This window comes from Podarcis vaucheri (genome assembly GCF_965113315.1).
Source record: "Podarcis vaucheri genome assembly, chromosome: 1".
Taxonomy (NCBI): domain Eukaryota; kingdom Metazoa; phylum Chordata; class Lepidosauria; order Squamata; family Lacertidae; genus Podarcis; species Podarcis vaucheri.
Window position 1 is genome coordinate 58,487,326 of NC_138759.1, and position 24,570 is coordinate 58,511,895.

Below are 24,570 nucleotides of genomic sequence, written 5' to 3' on the forward strand. Positions count from 1 at the left end.
GACTGGATGCTTCATATATTAGTCTCTTGAAAGATTAACCTGCATGATCAGTGCAATGTAGAATCTGCAATTTTCAACAAACGTAGAAAAGAGGCAATGTAGATATGCTGCAGTGCCAAAGGACTCAAGCAACTAAGCCAAACCACATTCTACATGTGGCAAAATCAAGGTAACCCAGGCAAAAGTTGACTCCATCTCACTGGGGGTTCTCTCTGCTCTGCATTTTCACCAGTTCTGAAAACAGATTTAAAAATATAAACAAAAGCACATCATAGAGTAGCTTCCAATTGTGCCAATCTTCAGGTAGTGTTTATGGAACAAAAAGCACAGTTTCTATGCACATTAGCCTGATTTCAGCGAAACTTAGTTTCAAGTTTAGAATTGCAGACTTAAGTTCTAACACCCAATGCTATATCTGTTTTGACTCACTTGGCATTTGGGGCTAGTACAAAATTCTACAAGTGAAAATTTATGCTTTTCCTCTTGGTCTCAGAAGATGTTAAGTCCCCTGTCTCACATCCTTTTCCTTCTGTTTAAATTGGCACCTTCTTCAGGAAAAAAACCCACATCCCTTTGAGCTTGCACACTTGGCTGCAGGTATTAAGGGAACCATCTCCCATTGTAAATAATGAAAATCTCTCAGTATCCACTGCCAAGTAATCTTGGGCTTGCTCCTTAGCAAGAAATATCGGCAGGCATATTGTTAGCATAGTGCAGGGGAACAAACTCATGGTTGCAGTGTTTCCCTCTTCTAAAGCCCCAAGGAATAGCTTGGCACTCCTGACTTGCCTTTATTGAGTTCTCCCTACTGCTTTGCACTGCACAGCACATTAGATAGGTTGATCATGCAAGACTGAAACTAGTAATAAATATGTCGGGCTGAGCAAATAGGACACAGAAATTGGAAGGCGTAGAGGAATTGCACTATGACTGCTGATGGGCCTTTGCGAAGCTGTTTTTCATGGTGACAGAAAAAAGCCTGTATGCTATACAGGTAGCTTGCAGGAGAATATATGGCATCCAAAATGCTTAGAAGCTGAATTTTTGCCTGGAATATTAAAGAACGTGAGGTGACATTGATATAAATGGGGAATGAGGGAAGGAAACAGGCTATGGAACTGATTACGCACATGTCATGGGAGACAGTGAATGAGTGTGGATGATCATGGCAATTTCCAAACGAGCAGACATGAGGATGATTCGGCAAGGAGGACTGGGGTGGGGAAGGGAAACTACTCTGGACGGTTGATCTATTTCATGCATGCCTACAAGAAGCATGGCTTTCTGTGCGTTAAATCTGCTTGTAGGCTGTATATCCTATCAGTACTGGCTGTAAAAAGTGACGGAATAAGCACTTTGTGAAACATTCAACAGCTCGTCTTTGCTCGCCAGTTTCCTTCCTCATCCTTGATTGCTTCCTTTTCAGAACTCACGGCTCGTATATTTCCACTCTTGGGGAAAAAATAGAATGCAACCAATTTCCACTATGCTTCCTGAGTGCCTCGATTAATCACCCTCATCATAGTCCTAGGATTTATATTGTTACATGCCACCCCCGATCTCCATAGCAGTGCGAGATTTCAGGGAGTTCCAGGTGCCCTTAACCAGGGTCTGTGCTTCCTTTTGGAAAAATGAGGTGCAGAGGAGACAGTGGTGTCTTTGTGATATATGGTTTATTTACACATATATACAACCTGAGCCTATGATGGAGGTGCTTCCAATAGCACACTCCAGGTGGGTCCTGTTTCTTCCATGGCCACAGTCCTGGATTCAAACTGTCAGCCAACGTGGTGCTCTGACCCCCCTTTCTGCAACCTGCTGCCACTTGCAAACTGACTCCTCCCCTCCCCCAGTTCACATCAGGCAAATGGCAATCCTAAATGCAACTCTGCTAACTAACACAGAGCTGAAGAAGGGGACCCAGCCCTCTGCTGCCTGGTACAGAGTCTCTGCAAATGGCGCCTGACTTTGTTTGCTTAACAACTCAGCCATACTCAGCAACTGAATCCCTGCCACATCCAAAAACTCATGGGACTTGGTTGAATTCTAACCATTTCCAGCTTCCAGGAGTTTTGGGGAGTCTAGGTAAATGTAAAGGTACCACTGACCATTAGGTCCAGTCGTGGACGACTCTGAAGTTGCGGTGCTCATCTCACACTGTAGGCCGAGGGAGCCGGCGTTTGTCCGCAGACAGCTTCCGGGTCATGTGGCCAGCATGACAAAGCCACTTCTGGTGAACCAGAGCAGTGCACGGAAATGCCGTTTACCTTCCCACTGGAGCGGTACCTATTTATCTACCTGCACTTTGACATGCTTTCAAACTGCTAGGTGGGCAGGAGCTGGGACTGAAGAACAGGAGCGCACCCCATCGTGGGGATTTGAACTGCTGACCTTCTGATTGGCAAGCCCTAGGCTCTGTGGTTTAGACCACAGCGCTACCCGCGCTACCCCCCAAAAAAAACTTATAACAATGCTGCTTTGGAGCATTCAGAGTGTTTCATTGTCAATCCATTAACATTTCTATATCCTCCTTCCACCAAGGAGCTCAGGGAGTATCTTGGCCATTCTTGTAACAACAATCACAGAAGGTGAAATCAGTATTATTATCAGCATAGTGCAGGTGGAGGACTGGGTCACAGACAGGCAGCAGGAACCATAGGGCCTGCCAGTGGTCAATATCAAAGAGTACGTCAGGATCGAAGAACGAACTGGCAGGCAGAACAGAGGAGTAAGCTGCAAAATGTGCAAGGATGCAAGAAGACATCAAAGCTCAGGAGGACCTCATTGCTAGAGCAAGACTCTGCTGAAACAGGAAGCCCTAATATACTGCTTCCTGCCCAGTAGGATCCAGTGGCCAGTCAGGGTGGAGGTATCATAGAATTGTATCATAGAATTGTAGAGTTGGAAGGGACCATCTAGTCCAGAATCCTGAAACGCCCACTAGTGGGCGGTAGGGACCAGGTTGACAGCCCCTGATCTAGTCCAACCCCCTGCAGAGAGTGGTTGATAGGGAGTTCATAGAGAAGCAGCAGTTCAGTTGGATTTGCTGGTATGTGATTGTGGCTGGATCTAGACACGTTAAAGAAGCGATTCAATTAAACGCATTGTAAATCCATACAGGGAAATCCGGTAGGGAAAGATGGGACTCCACAGTGCCATCTAGTGTCACAGTGTTATATCACATGTTGTTGTTTAGTCATTTAGTCATGTTCGACTCTTCATGACCCCATGGACCAGAGCACGCCAGGCTTTTTCTTTACCAATCTAGCTGAGTCCTCAAATCTCAGCTGAAAAGAATGACAGTCTGGAAGCACCCTCAGCTGTGGCACCTACACTTTATGCTCTGTCGCTTGGCTGCCTCCTTAATAATTTGCCAAAGGATATATTATTCTAAGGACACTTTGATCTAGGACAACTATCCAGTCCCTGATTGCTCTGCTGCTATGATAGTGGATTTTTGTTGCTTTTCTTTTTTTTTCTTTCTTTTAATGTGACTCCTGGTGTTCTCTTTGTGTGTGTTTTGTATTGTGAAGGATTTTACTTGTTTATTTAGTTCATTGCTGTTATCTGATTGAGCTTCATAATTTTTAGATGGTTGTCAGCTGCTTTGAGAGTCCTCCGGTGGGGACTTCCGGGTTGGTGCCTCCGGCAATGGTGGAGCTCCTCTGATCGGGAGGAACTTGCCCCGTGGGAATTTGGGTCCGTACCGCCGCGGGGAAGGCGGAGACCCGTAAAAATCACAGGCGGGAGAAGCCTGTGAACGTGGGATTCGGCGGGCACCTTTTGCGCCTCCCCTACTCACGGGGGAACCCGATTTCAGGGACCCGGAGCGACGTGGGGTGAGTGGTGCGGTGCTTCAAATCATCTGCTTCTTCCACGGAGCGAAGCCGCATAGCTGTTGCTGGAGAGCACTGACTTTTTCCTGTGGACAATTTGACGCCAAAGTAATTACCCGTGAGTAGAGCTGATACGGGAGAATCGGATTTTAAACGTTTAATTTGGCATCGAAACGGGGAGGTTCAAAACAGGAAGTCTGCCTTCCCTATTTGTAAATAGACTGAGGCAAGGAGTCTGTAAGCTGAAGTCTTGGAAAGCCTTTTGTAAAAGATTAAATTTCCACCGGCAAAGAGTATAAAATCCCCCTTGGAGGCAGGAGAAGAAGGGGGGGGGAGTTGTGGACTGAGTATGCCTGTAGGAGAGAGTAAAGAGACTTAAAATACTGCCGCTCTGACCCTGGAAACGGGCTGCTAGTAGGACTGACGTTTTGGAATGTCCATTGACAGCACTTAGAACGTTCCTTGACAGCTAGCAAAATAAGAGAGATATATTGTTTCTACTGTCTCCGGCTGCTTCTAAAAAGGAGTAATAAAGTAACTGAAAACTGAAACTAACTTTGGATTGTACGAGTTGCACTTAAAGGTGACATTGTTGACTATTATAAATAGAAACTGTTTCCCCCTAGTGGAAGTTTCTGAAATTGGTTACTTTATAAGAGCTGGGCTAGGGGAGTTTCCAGCTGCAAGATAAAAACTGTGTGACTCTGGGCTTGACCTTGAATCTCTTAAGTGTTATGGCAAATGGAAAGGAAAGAACAGATGAAATGTTACCAGAAGAGGCCTTAGTGGTCACATTATTGAAAATAAATGACTCGCTGGAACAGCTTCACAAGAAAACAGAAGTGATGAATGTGAAAGCGGACGCTGCAAATAATAAAATTGATTTAATTGTAGAAAGTTTAAATAATCTGGGACAAAAGGTGAACACCAACACAGAAACCACCCAGAAATTGACACAGGAATCTACTTTAATACGGCAAACTGCGGATGAAGTCAGGGAGAAAACCTTTGCTGCTGAATGTAAACCAACACAATTGGAGTGTGAGAGAGCCCCATACATTCAAAAGCAACTTGACGAACATAAGCTGACATTTGCTATGATGGAGCTTAAAGAAAAACAGATGAATTTGAGGATCAGAACTCCACCAGAACTGGGAAAGGAAAGTTTGACAGAGCTTCAGGAGGAGACAGGATCAACATCGGCTGAGAAAGAGAGATTTTGGGGGGTCAGTAGGACCGCCAAAAATGTGAATTTACTTAAGGGTAACTGTGAAGGACGTTGGATTGAAGAGAAGGGGGATTGGGAAATATGGACAAATCTTAAGTCATTATGGTTGTTGCCGGGGATGTTGCTTTTGTGTCAAAAAGTGCAAGTTTTGGATGGGAGGGATTGTTTCAGGAGGTGGCAGAGGGATGTTCCTGGATTTGTTTGGCAGGGCAGGAAGCCTCGAGTAAAACTTAAGATATTGACAGATGCTAAAGAAGGAGGTGGACCTGCCCTGCCAGACACCTAAACTTTGTTGTGAATCACCTGCTTTTTGCTGGCTGATAGAATGGCTGTCTCTTAAAAGCACTGAAATGTTGGATAATGGCAGATGAAGTTGATGGACTAGACGGAATTGGCGGAAAAGACTGGCAAGATCCGAGACCAGGGAGAAGAGTCGGTGGAAGAAGACTGGGAAAAGTTTAAAGACTATTTATAGAAATATTGTAAAATTAATGAATGTTAGAAGAATGTTGGAATGAAATTATATGGCTTCAGTAGAAATGTTATAAGGAATTAAGTATAAATAGATTAATAGAGTATCAAAGGAAAATAAGGTTAAAAGGTGTTAAGATAATTATAGGATAGAAAACAGGGGAAGATGGTAAGGAATTGCTGAAATAAGTAATAGAAGTGGAATACAAAAAAGGGAGGTGTGAGGAGGTCGTGGAAATATGTGAAAGATAAGATAAGATATTGGAAGTTTTTTCTTTTTCCTTCTTTCTTTTGATGTGTTTTTAAATTGTTTTTGTTTTGTTTTGTTAATTTTTATGTAGTGTTTTTGTATTATAATGTACTGTTTTTTCTTTGTTTTTTCTTTTGTAAGTGTTTAAATTGTTGTAAAAGCAATAAATATTATTTTTTTAAAAAAATGAGAGTCCTCCGGTGGAAGGGCAGCCTATGCATTTAAATATTTGTATACATGGTAATTCAGCAGCATAACAAACACCTTTTCACTTTGTAGGCTGTTGGGCTCTAAACAGGCTGGGGCAGACTCCTTCACAATCTGGGCTCCTTCATATCTGAGCGATGGAGGTGTGCGTTTTCCTTTGCCATGATGCAGATGTTACAGATGTCAGAAAAGATTACATTTCATTAAGCTACTGTGGCTTCAGCTAACCCCAGTGCCCTCACACAAGAGCAAGGAACAGCCCTGCAGCAGGAATAAGATATGACAGCTGCAGAAAGCTGCATGCAGACAATGATGGAAGACAACCCTTTGGCATTATCATCAACTGGAGCTAATATATGCACAGGGAAAGGCTTTGTTGCTAGACTGCATGTCAGGCTGGATGGGGATATCAATGATGGCAGGCAGAAAGTATGGTCAATGAGACTGAAGATCAAATGCATGAACCTAGTCATTGGTGTTCACATAATAGTGAAGAGACATGGTAGTTTCCACTTCCTCACTATCAATAGCAGGTCTCTATGCCTACAAACTGATGAGAGAAATTCCTCACGGGCAATGCTCCCAAGCCAATAAAGGAAAATTCAAGGCCTGCATGCTATGGAAGCATGATATACTTTGGAAAGAGAACACAGTAGAAGCTTGGCGAGGGAGGGGGTACTTTTTATTAGACCAGAATGTAATCCATAGTCTGGTAGTGAAAGCGGACTAATTTACAAAAAACAAATGAGATAAGTAGTAGTGCAGCTAAGTCTAGATCTTTGGGGGGCAAACTCCAGGGCCTCATACCCCCCCCAAATATATATATATCTATATATCTATATATATAGATATATATATACTCAGAGAAGGACAGATAGGCAGACATGTACATGGTTACAGATGTTCTTTTTTATTTATTGTTTTCTCTCTGTAATTGCACTAGATTGTTGTCGTGCCAGCTGCATGCAGGGGAGAGCGAGCCAGTGAGCAAGACAGCAAATGAGGGCCACCACGAGGGCTGCTGCTGAGGAGAATTTGGGTGGAAGTGCTGTGAAGAAAGGAAGAGCGATGGCTGCACCACTACCATTACCACCACCACCAGTGAGAAGGAGGAGGAAGTGAGTGGCAGGAGAGCCCCATAGGATGCTGCTTCCCCACGATGACAAGGGACTGATGTCAATATTCCCCACATTCAGATCACCCTCTTCTTGCCCATTTGAAGAAACAAGGTCCAGAATGTGGCCTGCCACATGCGGTGGGCCACTGACATGTTGGGACAGCCCTATGGTCATCATGGCAGCCATGAAGACCTGAAGAAGAGAAGAAGAAGAGTTTGGATTTGTTATCCCTCTTTATCACTACCCTAAGGAGTCTCAAAGTGGCTAACATTCTCCTTTCCCTTCCTCCCCCACAACAAGCACTCTGTGAGGTGAGTGGGGCTGAGAGACTTCAGAGAAGTGTGACTGGCCCAAGGTCACCCAGTAGCTGCAGGTGGAGGAGCGGGGAGTCAAACCCAGTTCACCAGATTACAAGTCCACTGCTCTTAACACTCCTGCAATACTACGGGATGACAACTTGCACCTGCTGAAATTCCCTCTTCTACAGGTATGTAACCTTAATAGAACCTTGACTTTTATCGCATCTGATCAGGCTTTGCCTAAGGCAGGGTTCTCCAGAAAGGAAACAGAGTGGAGGAGTGGCACAGACAGGAAGCGAAACGAACTCTTCAAATGCAAAGGTATACAGAAACTTATCGGAGACAAGCAACGTTTTGGCAAAAGCTTCAGGTCACGCTCACAAGTGGAAAGCCATTCTCACTTGATTTCCCATCTCCCTGTGGTCATTGGCTTTATCAGTAGTAGTGAAGTGAAGTGAAACGAAGCGAATACAACTGCGTAGAACATAATCCTGACAGAAAACCCACTAGCCACCGATGGGGAGCTGTGGCAGCGCCGGAGCTTAATGAGAGTTGGAACTTGAGCAAGGTGAACGCTAGAAATAGATTATCTTCCCCCTCCCTAGGCAGCAGGATAAAGCTTGCAGACTTGTGATGTCACAAATCTCAGCAACAAAAGATTTTGGGAATTAGACTGCTGTAAAGCTCATTAATTAACCAAACTGAGAAGACAAAATAAAGGCAGAGTCGGAAGAGTATCTGGCTTGGAAAGAAAAAAGTGTTCTGGTCTCGATATGGTGGCACTAAAACTAACACAAAGGTGCCTTCAGATTGTCCCAATCTTGTGGGAGGGTTCAAGCACAAATTTGGGTTTGTACAATGAAAGCAAATGCTCTGAGAGGAATTAAGTGCCTCACTAAGGTAATTGTTCTGCCAGGGCCAGCATTTCACCTTGCCAAATGGAACAATCTCTACTTTCCTCCCCCTACACCAGTGGTTCCCAACCTTTTTTTGGCCATGCCCCACCTAAGCATCTCTAAAATCCTTATCCCCCCCCCCCGTGACATATAATTCTTATTATTCAAAAAGTGAACTCCTATTCACGTGGAGGAAGCCTGAAAGGCCATTCACTATTAATAACTAATTCTCAAATAGCCCCCCTTAATATTCAAATTGCCTCCCTGTGGGGTGTGTGCCCCATGTTGGGAACCACGGCCCTACACACTGTGCCAATGTTAGGGGCACGCAAGATGACAGCCCCATTGCACAATAAAACACACTTGTGCTGGGTTTCCTCTGACAGGACTCATTAGGAGAATCCCACCTTCAGTTTTTGTTCTTAAGAAAATTAACTTTTCGTTGTTAGGAAAGTGCAGAAAAACATGGAAAGATGTGGGATGAACAATGGTTAATGGGAAGACATGTAAGTGCCCTGCAAGCAAATCAGGAAGAATGGTCACTGTTATGTTACCGTAATATAAACAAATCAGAATGAATGCTCAATAAAGACAGAACATAGCCTAGCCTCTGTGTAAGATTTGTGCAAGCAATTAACACTGAATGCATTATAAAATATGTTATCTGGACTCTGGAAGGGTCCATCAATAGAGGAATGTTCAGCACTTACGAAATTCAAAATATTCACTAATCTATAAACATATTCTGTTCCTGGATGATTCATTATTATTATTATTCATTTCATTTCTGAATCGCTTAGCATGAGGCATCCTAATGCCAGTGTACTGGAAGAAGCAAAGATCACCAGTGTCGAAGCAATGATTCTCCAACATCAACTTCGTTGGACTGCTTATGTTGTTCGGATGCCTAATTATCGTCTTCGAAAGCAACTACTCTATTCCGAACTTAAAAATGGTAAGCGTAATGCTGGTGGTCAACAAAAGAGGATCAAAGACTCTCTCAAGGCAAATATTTAAAAATGTAGTATAAACATCTACAACTGGGAAACACTGGCCTGCGAGTGCTCCAATTGGAGAACAGTCTTTACCAAAGGTGTCATGGGTTTTGAAGATGCTCAAACTCAGGATGAAAGGGAGAAATGTGCTAAGAGGAAGGCATGTTTGGCAAATCCACACCGTGATCAACTCCTGCCCGGAAACCTATGTCCCCACTGTGGAAGGATGTGTGGATCCAGAATTGGCTTCCACAGTCATTTACGGACTCAACTGTTAAAACTGTATTCATGGAAGACAATCTTACTTGGCTACGAGTGATCACCAAAAAGAAGAAAGTGATTTGCAATATAACAACATATATCAAAACAGTTACATATATAAAAACAGTTTAAAAAAAACTATTATAAGGTTAGTTTAAAACAGCAGCCTATGCATACAATTGGTGCAAATGAAACAGATACCAACTGGTTAAAGACATTAGAAAGCTTGTTGAAAGAGCAATGCCTTTAGAAACCAGCAAGAGAACCATAAAATAATTGGTAACTAAAAAATAATGGTTGTTTCTTTTTTTTGTAAACTTAATATAGGGGCCTGGAATGACAGGAAGGTGAGGTAAAATATTTTAATATACAATCCAATGCTTAAGAGCCAAATAGGCCCATTGCAATGGGTTTATAACACTCCAGCATAAATGTTTCCCAAAAACAGTGGCCTTGAGGCTTTGTAACAATTTGTCAGAAGATGTCTGATTATCCTCAGGCCTGCAGATATTTAGATGCCACTGGCAGACATTTCTAATTAGCTTCCTGTAATTTTATGTATCCTAATTATTTTGATGTAAGGTCTACCACGTATCTATATACTGCGGATGCAATTTATATCATGACCTCCATGAATGGTTCACCGGAAGCACAGGTGTAAATTTACAAAGAGTAAATAAAATTAATTGCTAGAAACAGATTAAGACTCTCAAGCATAGGGCATGATCCACTGTAAGTTATGTGTACAGTGATACCTCGGGTTACAGACGCTTCAGGTTACAGACGCTTCAGGTTATAGACTCCGCTAACCTGGAAATAGTACCTCGGGTTAAGAACTTTGCTTCGGGATGAGAACAGAAATTGTGTGGCAGCAGTGGGAGGCCCCATTAGCTAAAGTGGTACCTTGGGTTAAGAACAGTTTCAGGTTAAGCACGGACCTCCAGAACGAATTAAGTTCTTAACCCGAGGTAGCACAGTACTCAAAGCACCACTGAAAGTCAATTCAGCAGGAACGACCAACACTGTGTTTGAGAGCCAATCTGTATGTACGAAGGACTGTACCAGTTCAGAATGCAGGTCATATATTTTTGAATGCTTCACTACATAAAAATATTTTCTCCCTGTGGAAAGATACCGTATTGAAGGAAAGGGTCCTATTTCAGGCTTTTCTCTGTTTTAACCTTTCTAGCATCTAAATGCATTATAGATATATTTTATGTGTGGGAGCATTCAAACTATTCCCATGGAGGCAAAAAGACCTTGAGAGAAGGGACTGATTTTTTATTACTAAGCAGGACTTGGCTGCATTTTTAGAGAGAGGCCCAGAAACATGTCACTGAAATCAAGCCCAGGGTTGGCTGAAGACACTTTGCCACCAGAGGCAGAACAGCAAAGGTGAAGAATATCCAAGGTTGGCCAAAATATTTTGGCATCTTTGGTGACACTTTGCCGCCAGAGGCAGAACAGCAAAGGTGAAGAATATCCAAGGTTGGCCAAAATATTTTGGCATATGAGGCAGAGACTCCCCCAGATAGACAATCTCACAAGCACCTCTCCCTCACAGTTAAAAAAAAAAAGGGGGGGAGTCAGTATTAAACAGCTAATGACCTACTGCCATTTCATGACACCCGACATCAGGCAACTACTTCACCCTGCCTGGTGGTAGGGCCAGCCTTGACCCATTGAAAGATTGAGACTAAGGACACTTCCAGGCTGTCACATCCTAGTAAATCCAGGCTGTGCAATTAAAGCCGATTTGGAGCTCTCATAAACAAACCGGCAAAGATCAAGCTTTCTGCAATAAGGAAAGTGACAAGAAAATGCACTGGAACATGTAGGATAATGCTTGACACAACAGCATCCCACAACCAACATCAATTTTATCTCTCTGCAAACAAGTCAGGCTAAATGCTCATTAAACAGGTTGCCCTAAGCATGTGAGACAGTCTTTCCAGGAATATACCCTTTATGAGTACAGGTGAGAGACTTCATGTTAAAACCGACAGTATGTGGATGGAGAGCAAATTAGGGATGGAGGTTTCAGGCAAATGTCCTCCCTGTTATGTTAGATTTTCTCCTTTTCCTCACGGCTCTATTAGATTCAATGTCTGTGAACCACCCTATATGTGCAAATGAATGCTTTCTAAGATGCAGTTTGGGTTTGATTGCTCTGTTGAGGTTTCCTTTTTCTAGAAAAGCGGCAGCTAACACAGATGTTGAGAGTCACTTGTCTACAATGACTAGCCTAGCCTAAGGAATATATCTTTCTGGATAGCAGGAGAGCTTTGCTTACAGAGCAACCTTCCAGAGGAGGTGGGGAAATCAATCTCTTGATTTACTTCTTTCTCCAGACAAAAGTCAGTCTGGTTATTGTTGCACACCTAAGTTGTCAAATAAGGTGCAGGATTTACACTGAGAGAATCTGATCAATAGCTACTGTAATCCGTGAGAAAGCTGTGTCTATATTTTGCTGTGTGGATGAAGGTGGGTATTTCCCCCCCCCACAAAAGAATGAAGCTACCAGCCCCCCTGCTGGAATGGTTAGGAATTGTAGTGACAAATCAAAATAGCGTGTGGAGCGTTTATCTTGCTGCAAAGTGCTTCCAGCACGTCCTTTTGCAAAGGCTTTTCTGCCTTCAACAGCTGCCTAGCAGACAGAAAACCAACAGGTGAATTCTGTATACAAATAAGTAGGTCAAAGCACATTTCCCCCAGTAAAATAATATGCTGGGGGAGGGGTTCATATCAAGAAGCCAAGTTCATTTTTCTCAGATATCAGCAGTCAAGGACAGTTTCATCGACCACTTTGCCATCCAAAGCTTGAAGTAATTTGCTTCTCTATGACAAAAGCTCTGTCCTCAAGGAATGATCAATGCATGAAGATCTGGGATGTGCAATCCCAAATTCCTTCCTCTGTTCACCACTGTTAATCTGACACTATTTCAGAATGTCTGAAAGGGGTTCCAGCTATACTTGGATTTGAAATGAATGCAATATTTTCTTGTAAGGCACTTTGAAGACACTTTATTGAAAAGCAGAATAAAACTTGTTTTGACAAAATAATAAAATCAGGTCCTAGCCAAGTCTGCTCAGAACAGAGTCCCACTAAATTCATTGGGGCTTACTCCCAGGTAGGTGGGGTCAGGATTGCAGCTTATTTGTCAGTTTGCATTCTTGTCCAGTAAATCTGCAGTTGTGGTGAAAGAATTGAAACTAAACCTGCCTTTCCTTCTCGCCATCATAATTTAACATTATGTATATTGATTGATCTAAGGAAATCTACAATTATACAAATCTAAGGCTGCAATACTAAGGAGACATCCATAAGCTCACACTGCGAGATGAAGCTTCCTAATCAATACTGATTAGGAAAAATGTCTGCAAATGCTAATCGTGACATGCAATACTTAGATCAGATTTCAATAAAATAGCCTGGCATTTAAAGTACAATAGTATTGAAAGGGACCAGACTGGTTCTTCAAGCAACCAGATAAAAAAACACATTTGACATTTTCATTGCAGTCTGATTTGCGGGACAATCCGAAATGGTACAGGCAGTGAAGTGGTAGACAATCCCTACCAGGGTAAGAGGATAATGCATATTCTTTCTCTCCACATTTTTAACCCCCCCCCCTAATTAGTTATGACAGCTCCAGGAAATGGTCCTAGTCCTCGAGCCTCTCAGAGAAGCAGGGTTTGGGGGTTCAGTAAATCCAATGCCTCTTTTACCTGACTCCCCCCCCCTACTCCTCACCCCCTGGTATGCCGTGTTTCAGGGCTTAATGCCAGCTTCTGTAGACCTACACCTGAAAAACCTTTCATGGACAACAGGGGCCTCTGCAGTGACATGTCCCCTCATTGCTACCTGAACTCTTATCCCCTAGTGGGGAGGCACCTTCACCCAAATCCTAACACCCTCTAGCCAGCACATCTAGGGATTAAGACTGCTCAGCCTGACATTATCATCATTATTTCTATGTTTAAAGAAAGAATGTTGCACAACAACTACTAACTAGTTATCATCACTACCACTACCGTCGCTGAATCTTGGATCGAAGACATTTGCAGCGGTGTGATTCAGCTGTGCGATTTTGTTATTTTAAAGCATTTGACTTATTACCCTTAAGAGACAAAATATTTCAAGAGAGATTCCATTTCCCCTCCTTCTCAGGTCCAATCCTTATTTACATTCGCAGGCATCCATGCTACAAACAGGACAGATATACATGAGCGAAGCCCTAAAGCGAAGCATTTGCAACCCCCCTCCCCCTCTATTGAATTCAGAAGACAGCACAAAAATCCTCAGCCCACACAATCGATTATCTCACTTTATCAAGCCACACTCCTTGTTAGTCATTCAGCTAGATGGACTGCAGCCATCATGTTCTAAAGTGTAGCTCTTACAGTTCATGAATGTCTTGCCATTCACTCCCCCCTTCCTCCATTTGGATTCACACTTCATTAGCTGCTGAATGTTTATTCCCCAGGGGATCCTTCTCTTCTCTTTGGTTGACCCCTGAGCCGCTCCCTCTTTATTCCGCTTCTCTGCCAGCCCTGGGAAAATTGAAGTAATTGTGACCTGAGATGGTAGCAAGAACACTAAATCACCATGGAGTGTGGGGCAGTCTCTTCTTAGCCCAAAGTTTGATGGCTAATGACAACAGGCACTCCCAAATGGTTGCTATATCCAGGTGGGATTCAACCACATGCTGGCAAATCTAGGTTGCACAATTATAATGGATTGGGAGGTCGTGAACAATGAACCTGCTCTCCCCAAAATACAGAACTTTTTACAATAAAGAGACAGGAAAATACTCTGGAAAGTGTGGGATAACTCTTGCTTTGGTGCAACGCCATCTAGACTTCCAGCAAGTAAATCAGAATGAGTGTTCATTAAATAGCCAGTTGTGCCTCATCTCCCTGCAAACAAATCAGGATAAATGCTCAATAAACAGGTCATCTGAAAGTGCTCTATAACTCTGGTGGGAAAAGGCCAGTTCCACTAAAGGCAGTGCTAGCTGTCAGAGAAACTGTCCTCCTGACCTCTCCAGTGGCTTGACCTTCCCTCCTGCTCGTCTTGCACCACAACAGTTAACTTTCTTCAACTGACCAAAAATGTCTTCCATCACGGTGGGTTTCCACCCATGCTGCCCCCCTAATTAAGTTCTCTTTTGCAAACCACTAACTCAAGAGTAGTCTCACCAATTTCAGCTGAGTTACTCAGGAAGCAGGTGGTTTGAAGAATTCAAAACAACTATGTCGGGATGCGGGTGGTGCTGTGGTCTAAACCACAGAGCCTAGGGCTTGCTGATCAGAAGGTCAGCGGTTTGAATCCCCGCAACGGGGTGAGCTCCTGTTGCTCAGTCCCTGCTCCTGCCAACCTAGCAGTTCAAAAGCACGTCAAAATGCAAATAGAAAAATATGTACTGCTCTGGCAGGAAGGTAAACGGCATTTCCGTGTGCTGCTCTGGTTTGCCAGAATCATGCTGGCCACATGACCCGGAAGCTGTCTGCAGACAAACGCCGGCTCCCTCGGCCTATAGAGCGCGATGAGCGCGCAACCCCAGAGTTATCCGCGACTGGATCTAACGGTCAGGGGTACCTTTACCTTTATGTCAAGAAAGCATTTGCATGCATGCTATGCCTCTCATGCACACAAAAAATACATCTTATTTTTTTAGCCTCTGCGGGGATTTGAGAATGCAGCAATTATAATGCAACAATTAAAATGCATCCTTGAAACAACAAGAAATCAGAAGTCCCACACACATGCACCAGTTTTTGTCAAAGTTTGGATAAGTACCACTGAATTCAGTGGGATTTGCTCTCAGGGAAATCTTAGCCTCTTGGCCTCACTCTTACAGTCTTGTGGGATATAGCACTGTCTCATTTATAGTGGCAGAACAAGAAGTTTGGACGACAGCTGATGATAGTTTAGTTCAGCCGCCTGCATCAAGGCAGGCACCCTCCCATTTAATTAGAGCAAAACAGACCAGTGAATGGACTGAGAAGGAATGAAAGCCTAGGAACTGATTAAGGCTGTAAGGCTGCACACTTACCTGGTGTCAAACCCCATAGATAGAATATAATTGGACTCATCATTATCATTTTTTAAAATTATATGGCAACCCATCAAGGAAAGCTATCTATGCAGTTCACAGAATAAATAAGATTTACTTTTGAGTGCTGTAAATCCAGCAGCTGGAACTGGGGAAGTTAAAAAAGTGGTGACATAAAGCAGCATAAAGGAGAATTTTTGGCTCTCCAGATGTTGTTAAACTATTACTACTACTATTTACTACTACTATTACTATTATTTATTAAATTTCCATACCACCCTTCATCTGAGGAGCACATGGTGGTTTACAATAAAAAACACAAAAAGAGGTAACATAGTAACAAACCAAAACAATAATCTCCTTGTTATGTATTCAGTGGCCTGTGTTTGCCTGAGTTTGAATCTGGACTAAGAATTATGAGACCCTGTGTTCTGATTTGATACATGATATCCAATCACAGAACATTGCAGGATTTGGGCCTCTGTCATTAGCCCTTAAACTCTGAGTTATGATTTGAAGCTTGGAAGTTTAGACAGCCAATCACATTGGGAGTGGGTGTGGCCCAGGCCTTCAGAAGTATATATAAGCAGTTGCTTTGCCTCTGTTGTTCAGTTCTGTTAGTTTATTAAAGGTTCTTGCTGTTCTCATTGTGCCTTGCCTTGTAGGACCCCACCTACAATTTACCCCTCATACACTACAACTCCCCTAGGCACTGGCCAACCTTCCTGGGTTTGATGGGAGCTGTGGTTTGACAACATCTATACAGTCAAAGCTTCCCCACACCTGGTATTAAGGCTTCCTGCACCTTTAAGAGTTGTGTAGAAGAGAGAAATCTTGTATGCAACTATTACATCTTCAGGAGGTCTGTCTCCCAGTTCACCTATCGAGTTTTGCAATGTCCGTCCTGATATGCAGTAGCAGATCCTGTATCCATCTCCTCATGGTTTCAGGGGAATGACTGTCCTGGGCCTACCATCTGAGACCCTCTAACTGGAGTTGCAGGAGGTGGGTCATACCTATGCTCCTGTATATGCAAACTACACAGTCGGCCACAAAGCTATAGCTGATCCAATACTTTAGCAAGGCATTTTAGGTAAAGGTAAAGGTACCCCTGACAATTAGGTCCAGTTGCGGACGACTCTGGGGTTGCAGTGCTCATCTCGCTCTATAGGCTGAGGGAGCTGGCAGACAGCTTCCAGGTCATGTGGCCAGCATGACAAAGCCGCTTCTGGCGAACCAGAGCAGCACACGGAAACGCCGTTTACCTTCCCGCCGGAGCGGTACCTATTTATCTACTTGCACTTTGAGGTGCTAGGTGGGCAGGAGCAGGGACCGAGCAACAGGAGCTCACCCCGTCGTGGGGATTCGAACCGCCAACCTTCTGATCGGCAAGCCCTAGGCTCAGTGTTTTAGACCACAGTGCCACCTGCCAGCAAGGCATTTTAGGATTGTGTTAAACTGAGGCCTCTCCAAGGAGAGGAAAACAAAGGCAGAGTGCGGGGTTGGGAGGCCAAGCTTTGTGACGCTAATAAGCAAGGCATTGTTAGGCATGTGTTCCATTTACTGAACCCAGAACTTGGAAGAGGTGATATGGCACAGATGGTGCCAGTGGGCTAGACAATCATTGGTTGTTGCAGGGTACACAGTCATAAATGGGATTGCTTCTGCTGAATCCTAATATCTGTTCTTGCATAAAAAGGAAAGGGGTGGCTTTGTGTCCCGGCCCTTAGATACTGTTGCTTTAAGAAGGAGCAGCTGACTGTGACAGAATATTCTTCTGAGCATGTTGGGGAGAGCTAGAAGAAGGTCATGCCCTCACAACGGCGGTTCTTCAGTTAAATGAAACAGGTTCCAAGAAAGGACAGAAATGAAATTCATAAAAGTGGGTCGTAGAGTTCACCGGGCAATTTAAGGCTTTCTGAAGAATTTAACACGAGCAGCGTTCAAGACAATATTGATTAGAAACAGGTTCATTTAACGTGCGGGTTCTCATCAAGTTCAAATTAAGAGGCAGTTGTATTTTTTTATATCATTCTCTTTTGAGCTATTTCTGTTTGTTCATATAAAAGAAAGATCCTTCTGTGATCTACAGCAGAGCCCTTTTAATGCTAGTGCTAACAAAGGATCACATTCAAGTTCTGGGCTTTCTGTTTAGACAAAAGACTGGTTACCAAAATATGAATTGGGCGGAATTAGTCCACCCACTTAATTGCTGCCTTGTGCCTGCATATTTTACAACTGCTGAACCTGTAGAAATGAAGCAAATGAAGCTTTTTCCATTAGTAACTTCTTCCCTGTCCTCCACTCTGCTAGGAAAAGTTCCACTTGCTTTATTGCTGCACATCCCCAGTTATTGTTCAAAATGCAGAAGCAGGGCTGGCTTTTGTGTTGGAAAATTGTGGCACAAACATGAATATGAGTTAAATGTCAACCCATGCCCAGCCCCTGTTCAGCCACCACCTCCAACCAACTATCATCTATCTATCTATCTATCTAATCTATCTCTATCATCTATCTATCTAATCTATCTAATCTATCTAATCTATCTAATCTATCTAATCTATCTAATCTATCTAATCTATCTAATCTATCTAATCTATCTAATCTATCTAATCTATCTAATCTATCTATCCTATTGTCTATCTACACACACACCCCTACCATTCTCCCTCTTGACCAAATACTGTCTGTCTTATTGTCTCATCCCATCCAGATTTCCCATGAGTACTTGGGGGGGGCTGTCCCGAATGTGCCCTCTTGGTTAGTGCCATTTGCCACACCCTTTGCTGTAACCATCCCCCCAAAACCACATCCTCAGAGTTCTTCCAGTTCTGTGCTACAAGCTTTCATCAACGAAACCAACACCACGTCCTCCTACTGTAAGTCTTTTAGCTCCTCTACAAATAAGCTGGGCAGGCTTGGACACACGTGTATACGTGCATGAAATAACATTCACTGGCAATTTAGCACTGTAAGGGAAGAAAAACAAGAAACAACAAAAAATACAAAAGCCCGTTGTTTTCTGAAGCTGAGAATCTAAACCTCCTTTGAGAGGCAGGCGGCATATCCCTGCCTCTTTTGCATTTGCTTTCCCCAGATTTGTTTCTCTTTCATAAGTGCTCTGTGGGTGGCCCTTCTACAAAATGGAATAAGAACTAAGAAGGGATGGGAGCCTAATCTCTCCTTCCTCTCCTTATGTAGAATTCAGTTACTATTAACTAACATGTCTTTAAAGAGCAATAAAACAATGATCCTCCACCCACCCCTACCCCATTTCACCCTCTGCAGTGGGCAGGTGTAATCCTGTGATTTTTTAAAAAAATGAAATGGCACAAAATCAAGGTGTAATTGCACTGTTCACAAGTTTTCTGTGCTGTTATCATCACATGCTACTTTTTGTCTCAGAAGCTCATACGTAGTTTCTTCCCTTCCCACTTTCATCTTCACAGCATTCCTGTGAAGTAGGTTAGGCTGAGAAATAGTGACCGGACTGAGGTCACCCAGTGAGCTTCAGGGCTGAACAGGGACTCAAACTCTAGTTCTCCAGATCCTAGTTCAGCATTCTGCTCTGCCACTGTCGGTTTAAATCAGGGGTCAGCAAACTTTTTCAGCAAGGGGCCGGTCCACTGTTCCTCAGACTTTGTGGGGGGCCGGACTATATTTTGGAAGAAAAGAAATGAACGAATTCCTATGCCCCACAAATAACCCAGAGATGCATTTTAAATAAAAGGACACATTCTACTCATGTGAAAACACACTGATTTCTGGACCATCCGTGGGCTGGATTTAGAAGGCGATTGAGCTGGATCTGGCCCCCGGGCCTTAGTTTGCCTACCCATGGTTTAATTCGATAATTTAATTTTCTTCATAGGTTTGTCACATACAAATACTACATAAAAGGGTACCAAGTTGTTGTTTTTCCTGGCAGGTCCACTGGACTTCTCAAGCTACACAGCAAGCATCGTTTTCAAAACTTGGAAAAGTCTTGCCAGTTGAATTTCTCTGCTAAATTACTGGCTCCATGTAGCATTTAAAGAAAGAACAGGGATGCACCCTCCTGGTGTGTGGAAGTAGGATTGTCAGCCTTTGTCTCAGCACATTTCTTATGTAAAGTTCTGGTGTGCCTGTCCCTTAAAGAGCTGTGAGAGGATGAAAATGGGTGTATCAGACTGCTGCTCTCCCATTCTCCTATCTGCTGTAGGAGAAAGGAGAGACCTGATTGATTCTCCAGGCAGGTAGTAGAGGATGATGGGCCCAGCAGAGCTCTGTTCTTTCTTAGCACCATGGTGTTTCTAAAGGGACAGGCAAAATTTCCAGATGATTATCTGGCTGCAGTATAGGATAAACGTATAAAGTCCCTTAGCCAGTTGAGGTTAAATTAAGTCTGAAGGCGAATAAAATGACTCTTGCTCATTTGCAAAGTAATACGTGGTATCCAGTAAAGAACAAAATGGAATCCCATGCTTATTAAGTATAAGTATCGGTAAAATGCACTAATATAACATCCTGGTACCCAGTTTGAGTTTGGTGCCTTTGGGTCTCACTTTCCAATTCATGGAGGTCAGCTGAAACATTTTCAGGCCTGACACACAGAGCACTGTGTCTACTGACAATGGACAGGCCATTTAAAAGTAAAAATTGGATAGCCACTGTCCACCCACAATGCAGCTGGAAAGAGCTTGGGAGGCCTTCACATCAGTTCAGGGTGCCTCAGGCAAATCCTGCTTCACCTCAGGCAAACCCAGCATCTCCCTTTGATTCAAGATTTGGGATTCATCTGAATCCACTCCATGCCCAGAGTTTTAACATGTTTTTGGTGCTGCTTATACAGTATACTTAATAGTTGCTATACAACTACTAACAGCGCTTGAAGTAAGCCTTGCAATTTCATTTAAAATGCTTTTTAAATGTTACTAAAAATGTGGGTGCCTGTCAAATAGCTTTTACTCAGAGTAGACCTATTGAAGTTAATGAACAAACATGAGTTATTAAATCCATTAATTTTAATAGCTTCACCTTGAGTAGAAGTTAGTTGAATGCCACCCTGCATGTTTAAACATCTTATTTCTTTATTTCATAGTCTCTCATAGGCTGCCAGACCCTCCAAGTGTTCCTGTTTTCCAGGGACACCCCTGATTTAGGGAAGCCATCCTGGGTTCTGATTTGATCCTGGAATGTCCCACTTTTCCTTAGGATGTCCCTATTTTCATTGGATGGTATGGAGTTATCTAGCCCCCGAGCTGTCTGAAGGTTTTTTTTTTAACGTTTAATGTTTCATTACATTTTTATATATGTTGGAAGCTGCCCAGAGTGGCTGGGGCAACCCAGTAAGATGTGTGGCGTATAAATAGTAAAATTATCGTTTTGGAATGGGACGTCTCTATTTCCATCAGGGAAATGTTGGAAGGTATGGGCTGCTGTCAGGGTTGCTTCCAGATCCTAGCTCACAGAGGATCACGCCAGCCAGCGATCGTTAAATAAAAGTCTTTATTGAGTTACAGTCTCCATTCTCGAGCTGCTGGGTGCAACCCTACGTCTTATGCTTAGATCGGCGAAGCTCCGTCTGAGTCTCCGCCCCTTGCGCACCAACTTAATATCCTAGCCCTGCTCCACCTTTTCCGCCTGACAGTTCTCCTCTGGGTCCCTCTGCCCCCCTGGGTCTCTTCCTTCCGGGATTCTTCTGACGCTGACCCCCCTGACTCTCCTGTCTCCTTGCGCCGGGCTTTAGGACCTGGCTCCCTTTCCGGGCTGCCTACTGCGCCACCTTCCTGTGCATTTGAACTTGGCGCGCGCGCCCAACCTTCCACTTTGCGTCTAACCGTCACTTCGCTCCCCGATGAAGGTGTGGCCACTCCTGACTCGTGCCCTCCCTCCTGTTGCGAGCTGCCAGCGCTTGCTCCCTGGCGCTCTTCCTCTTTCCTACTCTCTGGCGGTGACGTTGGTCCCGATCTCCAACTGCTCCCCTCTGAGTCCCCTCTGGCTCTTTCTTCCTGGGGTGTCCCCCTAGTCTCCCCCCTTGCCCTGGCCACTGGTGCTCCTTTTTGTGAATCTTCTGATTCACTGGACAGACTCGGAGATCTCGGGTCGTCGTCATCACTCATCCTTTCTTCTGCCTCCTCCCCCTCGCTCTCTGTTTCCTCCCTTGCCCTCGCCTCTGCTCCTGAACCCCTGACATCCATCCCCCCCCTCGAAGCCCCCTCTTCCCCCCTCCCCTCCTTCCGGTGCGGGAACTGGGTGCTGCAGTGTCAAGGGGACGAATGTCGGGTACAGTTCGCTTCCCGTGGCGGGCCTCCATCCGAAGTCTTCCGGTTCTTGCTCCCTGCTCTCGTCGACGACGGTCACCTCTGCTTCCATCTCTGTGCCGCCGTGCTCGAGACCCTGGTCGTCCCCGAAAACGTCCATGTCCGTCTCTCCCTCGCTTCCTTCTGGAGGCGTTGCTCGTCCTGGACCCTCCAGCCACTTCCTGCGCCACTGCTCCTCTGGTCGATCATCCCACCAATACGAGGGTTCTGAAGCAGATCCCAAGGGCGACCCCTCCGGGGAATGGGCGTCTCGTGTCGGTTCCTCATCCGAGTCGAACCCCCGGAACGTGCTGGCTGAAAGCGTGGGCGTGAAAAGCCAGTCGTCGAAAAAGTCCGCTGGCATTGGCCTATGGGGGAAGAGGGCATGAAACTCTTCCTTGAGCAGAGGTTCATCTAAAGCGTAGCCCGGCACCCAGCTGTTTGCACTGGCCGGGGTGCCCTCCTTAGCGAGAAGGTATTCTACCCCCTCTTCCCCCCATCTGGAGTCCAAAATCTCCGTGACTTCGTTGAGGCGCACCTCCTGTGCCACTCCCCGTTGCCTGGTTCCCTCTCGGAGCAGACTCGGCGCCGTTCCGGGTTCCTGAAACCTGTGCGGTGCCTTGTAGGGAGTGAGCACCGATCTGTGGAACACCGGATGCATTCTGGAACCCTCCGGAAGCGCCAGCCTGAAGGCCACCGGGTTGACCTGCTCTTCGACTTGGTAGGGCCCCAGTTGCTTATGCCCTAGTTTCTTCTTGGCCAATGACCTGGCCGGCACTGCGTGGGCTGCTAACCAGACCCAGTCTCCCACATGGATCTCTTCGCCAACCCTTCTGTGTTTGTCTGCCTGCACCTTGTATGCGTGTTTGGCCAGCTCCAGGTGCCGCCGCAGCTGATCGTGGACCTCCTGCAACTCCGACGCGAACGCATCTGCTGTCTGCGGCTCCCCCTCCACCAGTCTTTCCAGTCCCGGGAAGGTTCTGGGGTGCCTCCCGTTGTTGGCGAAGAACGGCGTGACCCCCGTGGACACGTGCTTCGTGTTGTTGTAGGCGAACTCGGCGAGCGGCAGGTAATCCACCCACGTCGCAGGCTGTTGATTCGCATAGCATCTCAGGTACTGCTGCATGATGGCATTGACCCGCTCCGCTTGCCCGTTGGTCTGCGGGTGTCTCGCCGACGCCAGGTTGATCTTGACGTTTAGGAAGCCCATCAGCTTCTGCCAGAAATTCGAGATGAACTGTCGCCCGCGGTCGGACAGAATGGACCGTGGCAGACCGTGAACCTTGAACACGTGGTCTATGAACAGTTTGGCGGTTTGTTCCGCCGTGGCCACCTTCGCACACGGGATGAAATGTGCCATCTTGGAGAACAAGTCCACCACCACCAGCACGGCCGTCTTGCCCCTCGAGCTGGGCAGATCCGTGACGAAGTCCAGGGCGACTCTCTCCCATGGCTCGACCGGAGTTTGCAGCGGTTCCAACAGTCCGGCCGGCGGTCTGTGCACTGGTTTGGCCCTCTGGCAGGTGTCGCACCTCGCCACGTAGTCCGCGACCTCCCCTCTCATTCCGGGCCACCAGAAATCCCTGGCGACTAATTCCACCGTCTTCTCCTTGCCAAAGTGCCCGGCAGTGGGCGCGTCGTGCAGCTGATGCAGTACCTTGGCGCGAAGTTCGTCGCCCGGCACGTAGATGGCCCCTTTGCGGATGAGCAATCCATCTCTCAGCTGGAACCCGTCGGTCGCTGCCGTGCCCCTTTGCATCTCTGCCATCTTTGCTTGCGCGAAGGAGTCATTCTGCAACGCTCGTCGCACCGCCTCCAGGTCCACTGTCGCCGCAGCGCACGCCCACACTGTTGGTGTGAAAATGTGCATGGCGGCCGCTGGCGTGGCGTCTTCCAGATACTGTGGCTTACGGGAGAGCGCGTCCGCCATGATGTTGGTGTCCCCCGGGACATACTCTATCCGGAAGTCGAAGTTCGCAAAGAACTCAGCCCAACGTATCTGCCTCTGGTTCAAGAACTGTGCCGTGCGCCAGTGCTCCAGATTCTTGTGGTCCGTGCAGACCTGCACCGTGTGCTTGGCTCCAATCAGGAAGTGCCTCCATGCTTTGAACGCTGCATGAATAGCCAGCAACTCTCTGTCCCAGATGGTGTAGTTCTGTTCGGACTTGCTGAGCTTCCTGGAGTAAAACGCTCCGGGCCTCCAAACCCCCTGCGGGTCCTTCTGCAGCAGGACTGCTCCGACGGCCCTGTCCGAGGCGTCTGTTTCAACTCTCATCGGCCTGCTGGGGTCGACATGAAGTAGCTGTTCCTCCGACGCGAAAAGACGCTTGAGTGCCTGAAAGGACTGCTCCGCCTGCGCTGTCCAGATGAACTTCTTTTTCTTGGAGCTAAGCGTGTCCGTGATGGCCGCTGTCTGCATAGCGAAGCCTTTGATGAACTTGCGATAGAAGTTCGCGAAGCCGACAAACCGTTGGACCTCCTTCCGGTTGCGTGGGCTTTTCCAATCCAACACCGCTCGAACCTTGGCGCTGTCCATGGCGAGCCCCTTGTCAGACAACTTGTAGCCCAGGAAATCCACCTCCGTCACGTCGAATTGGCACTTCTCCAGCTTGGCGTAAAGCCTATGTTGCTGGAGCCTGCTCAGCACTTCCCTGACGTGTCTGTCATGC

The 24,570-nt window shown here is 45.6% G+C and overlaps 1 long non-coding RNA gene across 1 annotated transcript in view; it reads left to right on the forward strand.

The window, feature by feature from the left end:
* LOC309535048 overlaps positions 1-24,570 on the forward strand; it is a 100,650-nt gene that overhangs the window by 52,097 nt on the left and 23,983 nt on the right. Inside the window, exon 2 of the long non-coding RNA XR_014220991.1 lies at positions 6,936-7,597. This is a non-coding gene — a long non-coding RNA (uncharacterized lncRNA). The remainder of the gene's footprint in view (positions 1-6,935; positions 7,598-24,570) is intronic.